The sequence below is a fragment of the Sinocyclocheilus anshuiensis genome, unplaced genomic scaffold (assembly GCF_001515605.1).
Source record: "Sinocyclocheilus anshuiensis isolate Anshui unplaced genomic scaffold, SAMN03320099.WGS_v1.1 scaffold221, whole genome shotgun sequence".
NCBI lineage: Eukaryota > Metazoa > Chordata > Actinopteri > Cypriniformes > Cyprinidae > Sinocyclocheilus > Sinocyclocheilus anshuiensis.
This window is the reverse complement of record NW_015539820.1, coordinates 147490-163177: the sequence shown is the minus strand read 5'-3', so window position 1 is coordinate 163177 and position 15688 is coordinate 147490. Positions and strand designations below refer to the sequence as shown.

The 15688-nt window shown below is 36.7% G+C and overlaps 1 long non-coding RNA gene across 1 annotated transcript; it reads left to right on the top strand.

Moving 5' to 3' along the window:
* Nucleotides 1-207: 207 nt before the first annotated feature.
* Nucleotides 208-9428, top strand: LOC107684030 (uncharacterized). The gene is made up of 4 exons (XR_001633805.1): nt 208-218; nt 412-418; nt 4635-4638; nt 9329-9428. It is a non-coding gene; the product is annotated as an uncharacterized LOC107684030 (long non-coding RNA).
* The last annotated feature ends 6260 nt before the right edge of the window (nt 9429-15688 follow it).

Below are 15688 nucleotides of genomic sequence, written 5' to 3'. Positions count from 1 at the left end.
AAAATGGCTGGTCAGTGCATAAACATAAGTGAAACAGTAGTAATGTATTGATTATCAACACTTTTATTTGTCTGTCTGAATAAACTGCACACAGTACTATCCAATCTCTATCTGTGGACGTGATACTTCCACATTAGCTGCATAAAATACTGTTTTTCTTTCTTTTTATCAACTGGTATTGCCAACAATGGACTCGTCCATCTTGGTTTCAGACTTGTGTACTGAAAGGCAGTCAACTCCGGTGTGACATTGTTCCCAGCTCCAACATTCGACTTCAACTTGTACAACAGTGAAACTTTTACATTTGATACATGAGTTTCCTCATTGGGCAAGCCATAAACTTTAAACATGGTGGAGGGGTAACTGACTCACAACAGCTTATATTTACATTGTTTGGAAATCGCACACTAGGTTCTTCGTGGCTAAAGCCCAGGACAAACTGCACAATTTGGCATTGTGAAACAATCGTGGCGATTAATCGGTGGTCCTATGTCATACAGTGAGAGAGGTTCAAAGATGGCCGTTGTCACGGTCTTGTGACCAAAGATAGCCTACGATAATTTTCTGACAGTGTCAGAAATTCAGCATGATCAGCAGTGTGTTTGCTGCTACGACCTACGTCTACTAACCAACCAATAAAAATGCAACATGAAATGGCATGTTGATCAATGTGACATGGCACTAAAAGCTAAAACTGCTTACCTCAAACTATTTTCCCTTACTCTTTCGCAGCTTCCTCTTTTTTTCACCACACATAAAAATACAATATCCAAACTGTGATTCGTCATGCTCTTTTTGTTTACCACTAGTGCATGCTGATGATGTTTTATTCTTCAATAGTAACTTGCGTCATAGTTTATAAGTCACTAGGTCTCATCATCGTACACTCTGCGTACATGTCGTACCAAAGTTTATTAGATCCATGTTGAACAGTGTGATTTGTAATGATCTTATAAGATCACTGCAGTCTCACAGTCTATAAAAGGCTTAAAGTATCACAGTGCAGCTATGTAAGTAATCAATGTAATTTACAGCCCTCTCTGTTGGTGAAAATAATCACTACACCATTGTGCTGGTAACCACCATTTTTTTTTTATTGTATTTGCGTGGTGTTTTAATGTGCCATAATACACAGGAGACAGGACACCAAAAACTGGACTGTCCCAGAAAACGACAACGTCTGGTCACTCTGGTAGTGTTACTCCATGCATATGTAAATTCAAGATGGTCAGTAGCATTGTGTGATGTGTTTGAGTTGTTACCTAATTTGCATGATGGGTGTAATTATTGGGGTGCATGCTAATTAATGTAAACATCACATGCAAATAAATTACACTATTAGTGGATGCAATTTATTCTTAGTGAATTCTCCCTATATATGTTTCATCTGTTTTATAATAAATTAACTCATTTTTACCACATTAAATCCTGCTTCCAGAAAATATTTATGGCTCACATTTACTTTGGGCTAATTTGTGGACGATGATGATTTAGCAGAGCAGTCTGCTCATACATCTGTTTACCCAAACACGCTCTCAGACAACCGAAAGGCCCATCAGCAGGGAAGTGTTAGGATATGAATTTTCTTGCCTGTTGACAGGACATCTAGTTAAGCACCCTGGGAGCAGACATCATTGTTATTGTGTGGTGTGATTTCTCAGATGAGAGCCTCTGCTATCGCAGTGGTCCTCCCTGCTGACATGCATTAGTCATGCATCACTTATAAGGGATTGTGCCTGGTTATGGTGGCTGTCAGTCATGCCTAATTAAGAAATCTTCTAATTTATTGGATTTTGCAATGTTGGGCATTTAAGCCCAATGACATAACAGATGGCTCATTTAAAGGTTTTACAGTTTAACAGTCCAATGAGAAAGACTGTACAACAGGCATGTAACTGTGGGTCAGTATGGAGATTCTACCAACGACTTACGTTTGTTGTCTTTGTATATTAAAGGAATAGCTAACCCAGAAATGAAAATCGGCTGAAAATGTACTCACCCTCAGGCCATTCATGATGTAGAGGAGTTTGTTTCTTCATAGGAACAGATTTGGAGAAATGCAGCATTCCATCACTTGCTCATGAATGGATTCTCTGCAGTGAATGGGTGCTGTCAGAATGAGAGTCCAAACAGCTGATAAGAGCATCACAATAATCCACACCTCTCCAGTCCATCAGTTAATTTATTGTGAAGCCAAAATCTGCATGTTTCTAAGAAACAAATCCATCATTAAGACATTTTTAACATCAAACTTTTGCTTCCCCTTTGTAAGGGAAACAGGTCAGTTTAACTCAAAGGGAATTATTTTTGATTTTATAGGGCATTTGGACAGAATCACTGTTTTACGGCTGATCACTGAGTCGGCCAGCGATTCACTGAACGAGCCATATAACATCAACTCTGCATGGATATTAAAATCCAAAATGTAGTGAAAACACTATTAATTAGCACAGTAACAAGATCGGCAATTTAAGACATTAACTTGTAAGCACAAAACACAAGATACTTCTCTTTTTTATATAAATAAGACTTTATTGAATAAATCTAAGACATAGAAACTAATCTAACACAAACACATGCACTCACAGAAAGAGAGAAAGTGAGGAAAGAATGAGTTTAAGACTCATTCAGTAAGAACATGTGAAATCCCAAGTTTATAGCAATATGTGCAATCCCTGCAAACATGTCCTTGCGGGGCCCATGCTGGCTTACGTCCCTGCAAACATGTCCCTGCTGGCTTTTTGCGGGCACAGTGGGCTAGTGCCAGCCCACACCAAACCTAAACAGGTCCAGTGTGGGCTTGCCCAGGTGAGGCCCACAGCTTTGGGCTCACAGCAGGCTCTCTGTGAGCAGGCCACACTAGCGGACTGTCCACATTAATCCCATGATGGCCCAGTGTGGGCCAGCCCGTTCGGGACCAGAGCAACTTTTATATCCTTTGGGCCCATGCAGGTTTTGTGTATGCAGCCCTGTAATGTAACTAGGAGAATATAAACAACATTGACTGGCCATTCTTTAGCCACTCAATTGAAGTGGAATGGCTCAAACCAAAAGAGACCTTTTCAGAACCTGTTGTTTCATATAGGCCAGGAATCCTCAAATCTGGCTCAGGTGATCCACTTTCCTGCAGAGCTTAATTCTAACCTGAATCAAACTTGAGCATGCTTGTGGGCAGTTTTCTTCCTTACCACTAGGGGTGCTAGTGTGTTTTAAGTTTCCTTAAGTAAAGCCATGTGGGTAGAAGGAGTTAGCAATAGCAAGCAGCAGTAGCCAGTATGGCTCACCTGCTGAACACACTGTGCTGCGTCCTGGTTGGGAAATGTGTCATTTGAAGCCCAGTCTAAAGGAGACTTTTTTTTTCTTCTTCTATGTAAAAGTGTACATTGCTGATGTTTTTTTGCAGAGATGTTACTTGTATGTATGGCCTATGTTTGGATTGATGCTAAGAGTTTAAGACAGTGTATTTGTATGCATTTTAGAAGTACTCTTTATTGGTGAGGACACCACATCATGGTCCAGTTTGAATATGGATTTAAAGTTATTTTCGACGTGAGACCATAGTCTGGACTATTTTTGACTGTTCCTGGTTAGGAAGAGTCTGGTGTTTGAGAGCTGTGGTGTGTTGCATTACAAGAGGTTGTATTATTCATTTGCAATCAGTCAACATCAGCTACGGACAGTGTTGATGTACTACAGATAAGACTTTCGCACACATCAACTTTCACATGACGAAATCCTACAATCTTACATTGCTTTGTTTGCTTTCTTTTTTTTTGTACTTTTGTTTATTTACATTGTTGGCTATATGTAGCTGTATTAACCTGAATTTAATGTTTTCTATTTTGTATTTAATAACTGATTTGAATTCCCTTTGACTACTTTACATTTTTGACAATATAGACCAGGGGTGCCCAACCTTGTTCCTGGAGATCTACCTTCCTGCAGAGTTCAGCTCCAACCCTGATCAAACACAACTGAACCAGCTAATTAGGATCTGAAGGAGCACTTGATAATTACAGACAGGTGTGTTTGATCAGGGTTGGAGCTGGACTCTGCAGGAAGGTTGATCTCCAGGAACAGGGTTGGGCACCCCTGATATAAACATTAGTTAGCCTATGTGGTGACTGCATCCATTTCAGATGTATAATAACTGTTTTTCCCCAAAGACTTAAGTTATAGTAGCTGAAAAATATTTAAAGTGAAACAGATGTATTGTTGTAGATTAATAGTGCGGGCCCTTTGTGGGCATAGTGAGGACTTCCTGGGGGCTAAGTGAGGGCTGCCCGTGCAGGGCCAGCACTAAGGGGCCAACGTTTTGACAATGAGCAAATTCTCAGGGGCCCTGCGCGGGAAGCCTGTTGGGGGCCCTTAGGCTAGCCCTAAGTGGGCCTGTAAAGGGCCAGTGCAGGCTTGTTTGCAGGGATTGCTTAGACCTGAACAACCATCAATCATTTAATTAACCCTCGTATTGAGTTTCTAAATGAGGCTGCTAAACTTTATATTAAATGCACCAGTTCAGCTAGAATCTGGAGGTACTTGCATTGCCTGTGTAGGGGGTTCCCTTTGTTGTCATCATTGCAGAAAGGGGTTTTCCAAGGTTGCTGATTGGCTGGAAGTTCAGTAGTTGCTCAAAGCGATGTCTTGGGAAGCCAATGGTTGGGCGTTGGCTGAAGATGCGGAGTTGTGGGCTGGTTGAAGTTTTGATGTGAGCACAGTTGGAGTTGGATTCTGAGACACAGCTTTGTGGCAAAACTTAACTCACAACACAAAACTCTCAACAGAAAATAAAATAAATTAAAGTAGAAGCCAGAAAGAAAAGTGACGAGACTAGATGGCATATCTCCTCATGGCTTTAGAGGAGCAGCTGGCATGTAAGCCAGAGCACGCTCAAGGAGCGCTAAAAAGTAGCGTCAAAAAGTGATGGCGAAATAACATGGCTAAGAGCAGTAGTGGCAAAAGTGGTGGCTAAAAGCAGTATTTGATGGTGTCCTGCGTTTTTAAACTTGGCTGTTGGACACATCCCAAATGGTGTCTTGACTATTGAGATGCACCTGCAATACATTTTACATAGTATTGATTGATATAAACGTTTAAAGCATGAATTTTCAAACTCATACATAGTAAACATGACTATAAACTATTCAATAGTTATTCAAAATGACATACGCAATGAGTGATTAGAACATGTCAAATGTGTGGGTTACATACATGATATGGAGTTAAGCAATGGATTGATATTCATTTATAAGTCCTTTTGAGATAATTTTGGTGCATCTACATCTGTAAAAGACAGTCTCTGTGTCGTTCTGTGAACGTGAGGATGTGCTTTGTGAGGAACAAAATTTACAGTCATCATGCAGTGGAATTATATTTGTTCATAAGTCCTTTTAGCATCATTTTGATTGATCTGATGCATTTAGTCATGTAAAAGATAGTCTCTGTGTCGTTCTGTGAATGTGAGGACGTGTTCTGTGAGGAACAAAAGGTCAAAAGGGTCTAGAAGGAATCTCAGTCTGGTTCTTGTCGTCTAGGTGGAAGAAGTCAATCCGAGGAAGTCTTTAGCTCGTGATTTATATCATGGATTTACATGTGATGGTCATGCTGTGCGTCTCTTTGACCATTAATCTTGGTTACTTGCCCCAAAATTGAGAATCTCCTTCCTGAGTTGGGATAATCAATAAGTGTTCTTTTGTGTTAATGTTGCAAGCTGTTCAAACTGTGGAGTTGGTTGGTTAGGCTTACTTCAGGCAGGCTGGCGCTAGAATCTGATAGGAACCTGGTCCTGATCAAACACAACTGAACCATAACTTTAAATCCATATTCAAACTGGACCATGATGTGGTGTCCTCACCAATAAAGAGTCCTTCTAAAATGCATACAAATACACTGTCTTAAACTCTTAGCATCAATCCAAACATAGGTCATACATACATGTACTATCTCTGCAAAAAACATCAGCAATGTACACTTTTAAATAGAAAAAAAAAAAACTAATTTAGACTGGGCTTGAAATGACACAGCACAATGTGTTCAGCAGGTGAGCCATGCTGGCTACTGCTGCTTGCTATTGCTAACTCTCTCTACCACATGGCTTTACTTAAGGAAACCTAAAACACCCTAGCATCCCTAGTGGTAAGGAAGAAAACTGCCCACAAAATTCTTCTGAACAGGCTCATGTCTGGCCCACACTGGGCCATCATGGGATTAAAGTGGCCAGTCCCATAGTGTAGGCTGCTCACAGAGAGCCTGCGGTGAGCCCAAAGCTGTGGGCCTCCCCTGGGCAAGCCCGCACCGGTTTAGGTTTGTTTGTCTGTTTAGGTTTGGTGTGGGCTGTCATTGGATTAATGTGGGCAGTCCCATAGTGTGGGCTGCTCACAGAGAGCCTGCGGTGAGCCCAAAGCTGTGGGCCTCACCTGGGTAAGCCCGCACCGGGCCTGTTTAGGTTTGGTGTGGGCTGGCCCTAGCCCACTGTGCCCGCAAAAAGCCAGCATGGGCCCCGCAAGGACATGTTTGCAGGGCGTTCTTAGCTGGTCATGTGTTGGTCCTAAGCAACTATATCCTGCTCAGGACCAGTTTAGGGCCAGGTTTAAGATGGTGCTTATCTGGTCATGAGCTGGTTTAAGCTGGTCCTTAGCTGGTCACAGATACCTAACCAGCATATGCTGGTTTTTTTCAACAGGGTCTTGCTAAAATACTAGTCCGTAATCCTTAATATTGCATTCTCCAGTGAAAAAGTCCATTCCCTGTTGTCCTGTCACATCATAATCCACCCACATATTTGTTCAGAACTGTTTTGGACTGTTTGGGCTTGTAAACGGTGCTTGATCTGTGCTTATGGCTCTCCTAATTCAGATGAGAAGTTAATTGAGTCATGTGGATTACTTGTGGATTATTGTGATGTTTTTATCAGCTGTTTGGACACTCATTCTGACGGCACCCATTCACTGCAGACAATCCATTGGTGAGCAAAAGATGTAAAAAAAAAAGTCATCTACATCTTGGATGGCCTGAGGGTGAAATAATTCTCAGCAATTTCTTTAATCATTTTTGCATCTAAAAAAAATTACATACCAAAATGTTTCTGTGTATCACTGATGTGCAACACAGTCTGATTTTATACTATTATATGATTTTACATGAATGTTTGCAGCTTTGATGTTCTCAAAATATTTTTCGGTAATCAAATCTATTTTTTTTCCTCTGGCAACAACGCCAATATTCTACACTTCAGTGGATCACGATGAAACAGGGGAATCGATAGTATATTCTTCTCAGCTGTCCTACAATAATTCACCTTTGAGTATCATGCATCTGCAAACTGAGTCATTATATTGAACTTTTCTAAGCAGGTTGAGCAGGAGTGAAAATAGGTACTACAAGAAAATCTGTTCTCTGAAATAAGGTCAAACAGTGTCTTGGTTTGTTGGCCCAATAAATTCCCAATGGATAGAATCAAACTTTTTTTTTTTCCTTGTTGAATATTCTGTTTCACCCAGACATTCATCACATTACATAAGCACAATTGGTTAGGAAAGTTGTTTCATGTTGACTTTAAACTGTTTATGAACTTTCTTCAGTAAAAGAACACTGCTTGAGGCATTTACACATTTCTCCTTTAAGCATAATGGGCCTCATTTACGAAACAAACGTACGACCGAAAATTAGGCGTACACTCATTTCTACGCAAAACTTGGAATTGATCAATATGGACGTGAGTGGTGGCTATGATCAAATCTCACGTCTGGTCTCAGTTCGTGTACGCAAGTTTTTGAGTTACCTGACTTGCGTGCAGCACAGTAAATCTGGTGAAGAATTGTATAATAACAGCATTTTGTTCATTTAGATTATTTTCCTGACCGACAACCGAAGCTCATTAGTCGATCGTTAACCAGTAAGATTAGAATACATTTCTTTTCAGGGCTTTATATGCACAATAGCAACAACAGACCATGAGGATTCACACATCGTTGCATCATGCACCTGCAGCATTTCTCTGAACACAGAAAAACAGAAATTAAGTCTATAAAAGGAATAAAATAAATAGGACTACACAAAATATATTTCTCTTAACAAAAGAAAAAAAAAAACTGTTCGACAAGTAACCTATTGGCTACGCTCATTTTTGTGACACTCTTAATGCATTTTATTTCTTTATATTTTATTTTATTAAACCCATCTGATTGTGCAGGTGCCTCACATGCACACAAACAACATTAGTTCTAGCGTTGCTTGACATTTCAGCTATTCATCATCAAATTAAAATGCAGTCAACCAAATAGAAAAGTTACACTTTATTTTAAAAGGTCAAAAGTTTAAAAGGCCAAACAAACATTTTTATGCATTTGAAGGATTTTACGCGGATATTGGAATGAGCGAAGGATAAAGCCATGTTTAGACTACATAATAAATAACAGTTTAACAACCAAATGTTACAAATATGGCAAAAATGGAAACATTTGGATTCTTGTCGAATGAGAGAGGCTCGTGAGCCCAATGCCGTTTCAGCTTTGCTTGACTTTTGTGTGCTGTTTAGCTTATAATAAATGCCAATTTTTTTTCTATTGTAGTTTAATATATAATTTTATAGATGCTTATTTTGTCATTCTTGTTCTGTAATATTGTTAAATGTAAAGGATATGTTGGGACTGAAAGGAACTAAATAGGCTAAATAATGTTTGTAAAGGTTTCCTTATATTTACTGCTATTTAATATACATAAAAAAATATGTAATTGTTTGCAGTTACAAGGTTAACGGGTGTTTTTAGAGTAAGATCAATTTTCACGAGATTACTTCCTCTTTTTGGCCGGGTTTCGTTTCTCCGTGTCGTAAACTCTAGGGACGAGGCTTCTAAACCGGGCTGTTTTTAGGGGCGTGATATACAAATGATGATTGTTTTCAGCCGCCACATTTATCAACATACGATCATTCGTACAATGTGATTGGCGGCATACGAATGTTTCATGAATCACACGTGAACTCTGTCGTAAGTTGATTTGTGTGCACAGATCTGCGCTCGTTTCTACGTTAGATTGATAAATGAGGCCCAGTGAATCTACGACTATGCATGGAAACACACTCAATTTACACTAAAGACATCTGTCTTGAACTTTCTATAGCCATGTTTCTGTTTTTCCCCCCAGTAGTTTTTCAAAGGTACTTTGCTGCCAAGAATCCAAATAAAGATATTAACATTAGCAAAGATAAGTCAATTTAAAAGAATAGACATTACAAAATGTAACTTTTAGTGTTGTAAATTATTATTTGTACTAAATGTTAAAGTGACAACCGGGGTTAAACAAGGGTAAACATTGGCAGTGTTTTTACAAGATGGAGGAATTTGATGGAATGTTTGGGTTTCAGTCGATACGACGAACTTGCAGAGTTTCTTCTCGACAGGTAAGCTAAACTTCAATTTAAAAGTATTCCTAATATGTTGGACCTTTTAGTAGTTCTGCTGAATGACACTAGTAGCACAAAAACTGCCTATTCTACATTTAATATAAATTTAAACTATAATAACATTACATTCTTTAAAGATTTTTAAATCATGTATATTATTAATAGTACTAGTACTATTTTAAAGAGAATGTTAAAGGATAATCACAAGGCTAAGCTGGTTTAAGGTGTTTTATTTAGCAAGGGGAGCACCATTACTCATGCCTGAATCGTATTTGTACAGTTTCTGTAACCTGACACGCCTGTACAGTAACGCTAGCTCACATTTATCGACAGGCCCATTGATCTTCAGGGTTGACATTTTACGTTTTGATGACAAATTTGCCTTGCGGTGGTTGACTGAATATGTAATTTGTGGTGAGTGCTGCCCACACACACTCTTTCGGACGTCCACCCACTCTCGCTTGCTCATTCTCGTATGTCTCACATCTACTAAGAGACCACAGTCCTGTCTGGGGACCTACACACGAGGTAAACATTAAAGGGAATGGAGGAACTCTTAGCTACAGGCTAACATTGACGCTAACTCCTACATCTTAACATTTAGCATAAAACAGTGGATGCTGAGGTGACACTAGCAGATGAGCATCAGAAGGTCAAGGGCAACATGCATTTCTCTTCCCACACACATACACTCTGACTATAAAAGACAGCGAGAGACGGATCTGGGAGCTGGGCACGTGTTTTGGTATGAGCTCTTTTACTGATTGTAATGGGAGGGTGTTTTATTAAGGAGACATGCAAAACGTGCAGTGTTGGGGTGCCTCCAATAATAATAATAATAATAATAATAATAATAATAATAATAATAATAATAATAATAATAATAATAATAATAATAATAATAATAATAATAATAATAATAATAATAATAATAATAATAATAATAATAATAATAATAATAAGTCATATCATATATAAAATATGTATGTCATAGTACTGTCAGATCAAATATTTATTTAAATATTGACAAATTTAGCATTTAACTTTGATTAAAAATATAAATGTCCTTGAATTAACCTAATGTTGCAACTCCTGTTAAGACAATTTCTTAATGAATACCTATGATTTTATATACAGTATACATCTTTGTTAACACAGAAACATAAGAAAACAGGGTAACACTTCGAATAGGGAACACTTATTCACTATTAACTACGACTTTTCCCTCAATAAATTCCTAATTTGCTGCTTATTAATAGTTAGTAAGGTAATTGTTAAGTTTAGGTATTGGGTAGAATAAGGCATTAATATGTGCTTAATTAGTACTAATAAATGGCTAATATTCTAGTAATATGCATGCTAATAAGCAACTAGTTAAGAGACCCTAAAATAAAGTGTTACCGAAAACCTATATTAAAATGTCTACATTTTAGGCCTAAATTTAGGATTTATATATTTGAATTGCAAATAAAATTTTCATCCATTTGGATTACACAGTTTTATCATAAAATAATTTAAACTTAATCCAATGCATATCTGTCAGTCATGCATAAATGGAAAAAAAAAAAGTTTATATTATAGAAATAATCAATCTTCTATCTCTAAATCTAACCCATAACAAACAGACAAGTGTAACCACAGTCATATATTCTAAACTATGGTGAAGGTAAAAGCAGAAAAAGTAGAAAAAAAAACATAGAACAGGACAAATCATTTTTTAATTAATTTGTGAGACTCCTGGGGTCCTTCAAATGAAGAAATGTGAAAAATGACTCTCTATGGATACATAATATACAGTCATCAAACAAGTTAGGAGCAATATGCTTGTGAAAATGTAATATCCCTCATCATGTTGCCAGCAATTAAGATAATAATTTTTGGGATTTATGAGAAATGTTTTTTTATTCCATAGCCCATGGCAGTCATCATGTGCTGGGAGCCATCTAGAGACCATCTAGTCAATTGTAACCATATTGTCTTGGGTTATTGTAATCATTTATGTTTATTGAGGTAGTTGAGCATAATTGAATTGCATTTTGGTGTTATTTTATGGCAAAAATGGTATTAAAAACACTTTCCAAGTTGGGATTACATTTTCAAGTAAACAAATTTCACCTTACTACAGCGAAGTTACAGCAGAAATAAATGTTTGCACATGAAATGACACACTAAAACATTTATATAAAAAAAAAAAAAAAAAAAAAAAAAAAACAGCAATACAAACTACTAGTTTTAAGCCCACCTAATGTCTAGCATCTACTGACTAACTTTTCTTTTTTTAAGAGTTTTGCACCCTCTTTGTGGAAATAGTTGAATTAGGCTAGTTGTTGGATACAGCAATATAATGCATCAATTGATGCGTTTACCTGTACTGTATGTCACTTTAAAACCATTGGAAGACCAGATTGTGCTTCTTTGGATGATAAATAATGCTTAGTGTTTTTATGGAGCTTTTAGTTCTTATGTGAATGACCTTTTTTTAATCTACCCACGCCTAATCACAGAGAACAGTATGACTGACTGTCCATTCACCTGGAAACCTCACAGAGATCTGCAAATGTGGCTGGAAAAGTAGACAACATAATAGCAGGCATCTCAACCAGCGCACCCACTGTAAAACATTAGCTCAACATTTCACCGTTTCCAGTGCTGGTGGTGGTGTTGCAAGAATATTCTGGCTTTTAAAAGCAAGAGCCGGGTGGTTAGGGAGCTGAGAAGCCTCTTCACTTCTTATTACTGTTGCCATGGAAACCAGGCATGGAATGGGGGCTGATAAGCACAGGGTTGCTGTGCCATGGAAGTGTGGAAGACAGGTGTGACAGTTTGTCTGGATTCAGCTTAGCATGGAACATTCCAATGATGTAGCATTCAAAAGCTCATCATTGTTTAATGCTATGTTTAATGTTCATTTGAATTAGTTTCTGTGTATACAATATATTTAAATAACAACAAACAACACCAACAATAATCACGACATTAGAGTTGGGGAGGATACTTCAACTAGCTACTCAACAGTACAACTGGCTACAAACTACTCATTTTACAGTAGTTTACTGTACATCTAAGGTACTGTAGTCTTTTTAAAAAGGTACAATATGAGAAACTAACAAAAAGTAGCTAACTGCAAATACAGTATATGCACAGTTTAGAAGTGCACATAATTATAATGAAGGTACACTTTTAGTGTGCTTCAAATTTTAAAAGCATATTTTTTAAAACATATACTTGCAGATAATATAATATTAATTAAGTAAATGTCCACTTAAGTGTGCTTAGCGACAGTTTACTTTCTTTGGCAATGTTTCTTAACACACTTAGGTACACTTTGGGAAAAAAGTTTGCTTTAAATTAGTGTCAAATTTAAAGTTTTGGATTAAAGTACGTTTTAAGGTTAATATAATTTAAACATATTACATTGTAACTTCATCATTACAAATGTGTAATTGCAAAAATTTAAATACATGACATAGAAGTTTCAACAGAAATGACAACATATGCTTTAGTTTACCATAAATGCTTGTCAGTACATTCAGCAGTACATTTTAACCATATTTCAAAGTGAAATTATGAAATGACATTTAAGATGTACTTAAGTCCTATTTAAGTGAGTCAAAAACACTCTGATGTTCTGCTAAATAGGATTTAATATAAATTTAAACAGTAATACATTTTCATTTAATTGCAGCTACCAGTCATGTATGAACATATTGCATTTAGTTTGCACTTCAGTGTAGTATACTACTTGCATAATACGCAGTTTTGGTAACACTTTATTGTAAGGACCAGTTCTCACTATTATCTACACTGTTACAATCACAGTGTATTCCAGGTTAATAATTGCATTACTTTCACAGTAATTTCACAGTAGGACTTCTCTTGTATCGAACTGCCCTCTCAGAAATTTCTTGTAAACAAACAGCATCATACTGTGTTTCTACAGTGCATATGTATATGAAGGCACCCATGCAATGCAGCATGAATAGATCATGCTGTGGCATTAAAATAAAATATGTATGTTCATGCAAAAAATACTTTGACTAACTTAAAGTCAGGCAATTAACTTATTTCATATTCTAGCTTATCATTTTGACAAATGTTTTCATTTGTCAGACTTCTGACATGACTAGATCAGAAATTTGAATATGAATATGCAAGGTCAAAGAGCCCAAACAAACAGGATCACTAATCACCATTATGGTGACTTCAAAACAATTACAGTAGTAAACAACTACATTTCTCAGAGTGGCACAGATAAAAGCAGATTGTGTAAAACGAGTGTGATGTTAGCATGATTCTGCTGTTCATTCACAGTCATTTGTAAGAAAATTATCCAGCATGCATTGATTTCACAGTACATTTCTGACTACAGTAGTTTATTGTAAAAAAAAAAAAAAACTCTTTAATCCTGTAAATTCCTGGCAAATTTTAACAGTGCAGTTGCTTATTAGCATGCATATTACTAGAATATTGGCTGTTTATTAGTACTTATAAAGCACATATTAATGTTTTATTCTGCATCACAGTATTCTAGACTCTTTAATCCTACCCAATACCTAAACTTAACAACTACCTTTCTAACTATTAATAAGCAGCACATTAGTAGTTAATAGTTAATAGTGAGAATTGGTGCCCAAACTAAAGTGTGACCGTATACTTTTTAAAACTATGCTAAAGTGTAGTTCATTTTCACAAGGGTTCAGAAGTGATTTTGGACACTGCTAGCATTTGAAAGCTGATGTGTTTCATGACGTAAGTCCTCGTGACTGTGATCAAATTCAACTCTGTCATGAAAACACACGACTCTAATTGCCCTCACTCTGGTGTTATCACCTTGTGTCGTTCTCTCTCTCTCTCTCTGTGTATGACCCACACTCCCTCTGGGTGACAGTGTCTCATTAGGGAACTGGAGTTTGACAGGAGGAGCAAACTTTGTGGGTGTGTGGAACATCTGTAGCACCACCTGTGATGTGTCAAGTTTGGTGGCAGACAACAAATACAATATTCTCTCAGCGCAAAAGACATGATGCTAACGCCTTGAGCTTCACTGATTTCAGCTGGTGAAAGTAACTTGTTTACCATTAGTATGTTTTGTTTTGTTTTTTAAGCCATGGTTTACAGGCACACAGGAAGTGTCCTCATAAACCATGTTCACATTGTAGTACCCATGTAACTAAACCCATGTAACTATACACATCACAAACACACACACACACACACACACCTGTAAACACATATTATATATTAATGCACAATGTTGCTACATTGTTTGGCAAATGTAAACACAGTTAAGAACTGTTACTAATGAACTAATAGTTGAAGAATTGTTTATTCCACTCATTCCATGTATTCCTCTCATTATATTAATATATTGAACTATTTATTGGACATTGGTATCTTTAATGATGTTGCTGTTGCCTCCTTTTTCCAAAAATAACTGTATATATATTACATTTAAGTGAATTTTAGCATTTCAGTGCACATCATATCTAAGAACAACCCTAACTTGTCATAACATAATTGTTTAGCAATCTTGTTAATAATAACAGCTAAAGGACATGTTTGGTATGATGCTCAGTCTATATTGTGTATTTTAATATAACTACAAATTATTGTCCAATTACTGTCTAATCAGTATCAGGACCAGAACTATCATTGTGCCAATAGTGATTTTGATATATGATTAAATTATGCTTTTAGATAATCTTCATTAAAATAAAAATAGTGGATAACTGTCATTAATTAGAGGAATTCAATCACAAATTAAAAATCTCTCATTGTTTACTCAACCTCATTATGTTCCAAATCCTGTATAATGTTATTATTGTTCAATGGAGAATTTGTAAAATCCATTCTTTTTGGAGGTTGTCAGACACTATCAACTAGAAAAGAAGGAAATGGAAACAAGATTTGTGAAGATTCTTTAAAACTGTGATGCATGAAAGACAGAAACTCATCCAGGTTTAGAATGACATGAGGGTGAGTTAAATATAGACATCATTTTTAATAGGGGGTTAATTGAAAGCACTGAAAAATGTGTTGCAAATTTCACAAATAATTACAAGAAAATGGCAAGTAAAACATTGAATTAAACATTAAATTTTTAAGTAGAAAAACTGAAGTAGTATTTTCTTGTAAAACATACTCCACAAATTTAATTTTTTACTGTGTGTTTATATCCCAAAATCTGGGAGACAGCCAGACTGTCCGCAAAGGTCTTGAAATAAAAACTGCACCGCACTGAACCAAAATACTTCCAGCAATGTCTTATTACATTGATTTTTAATGTTT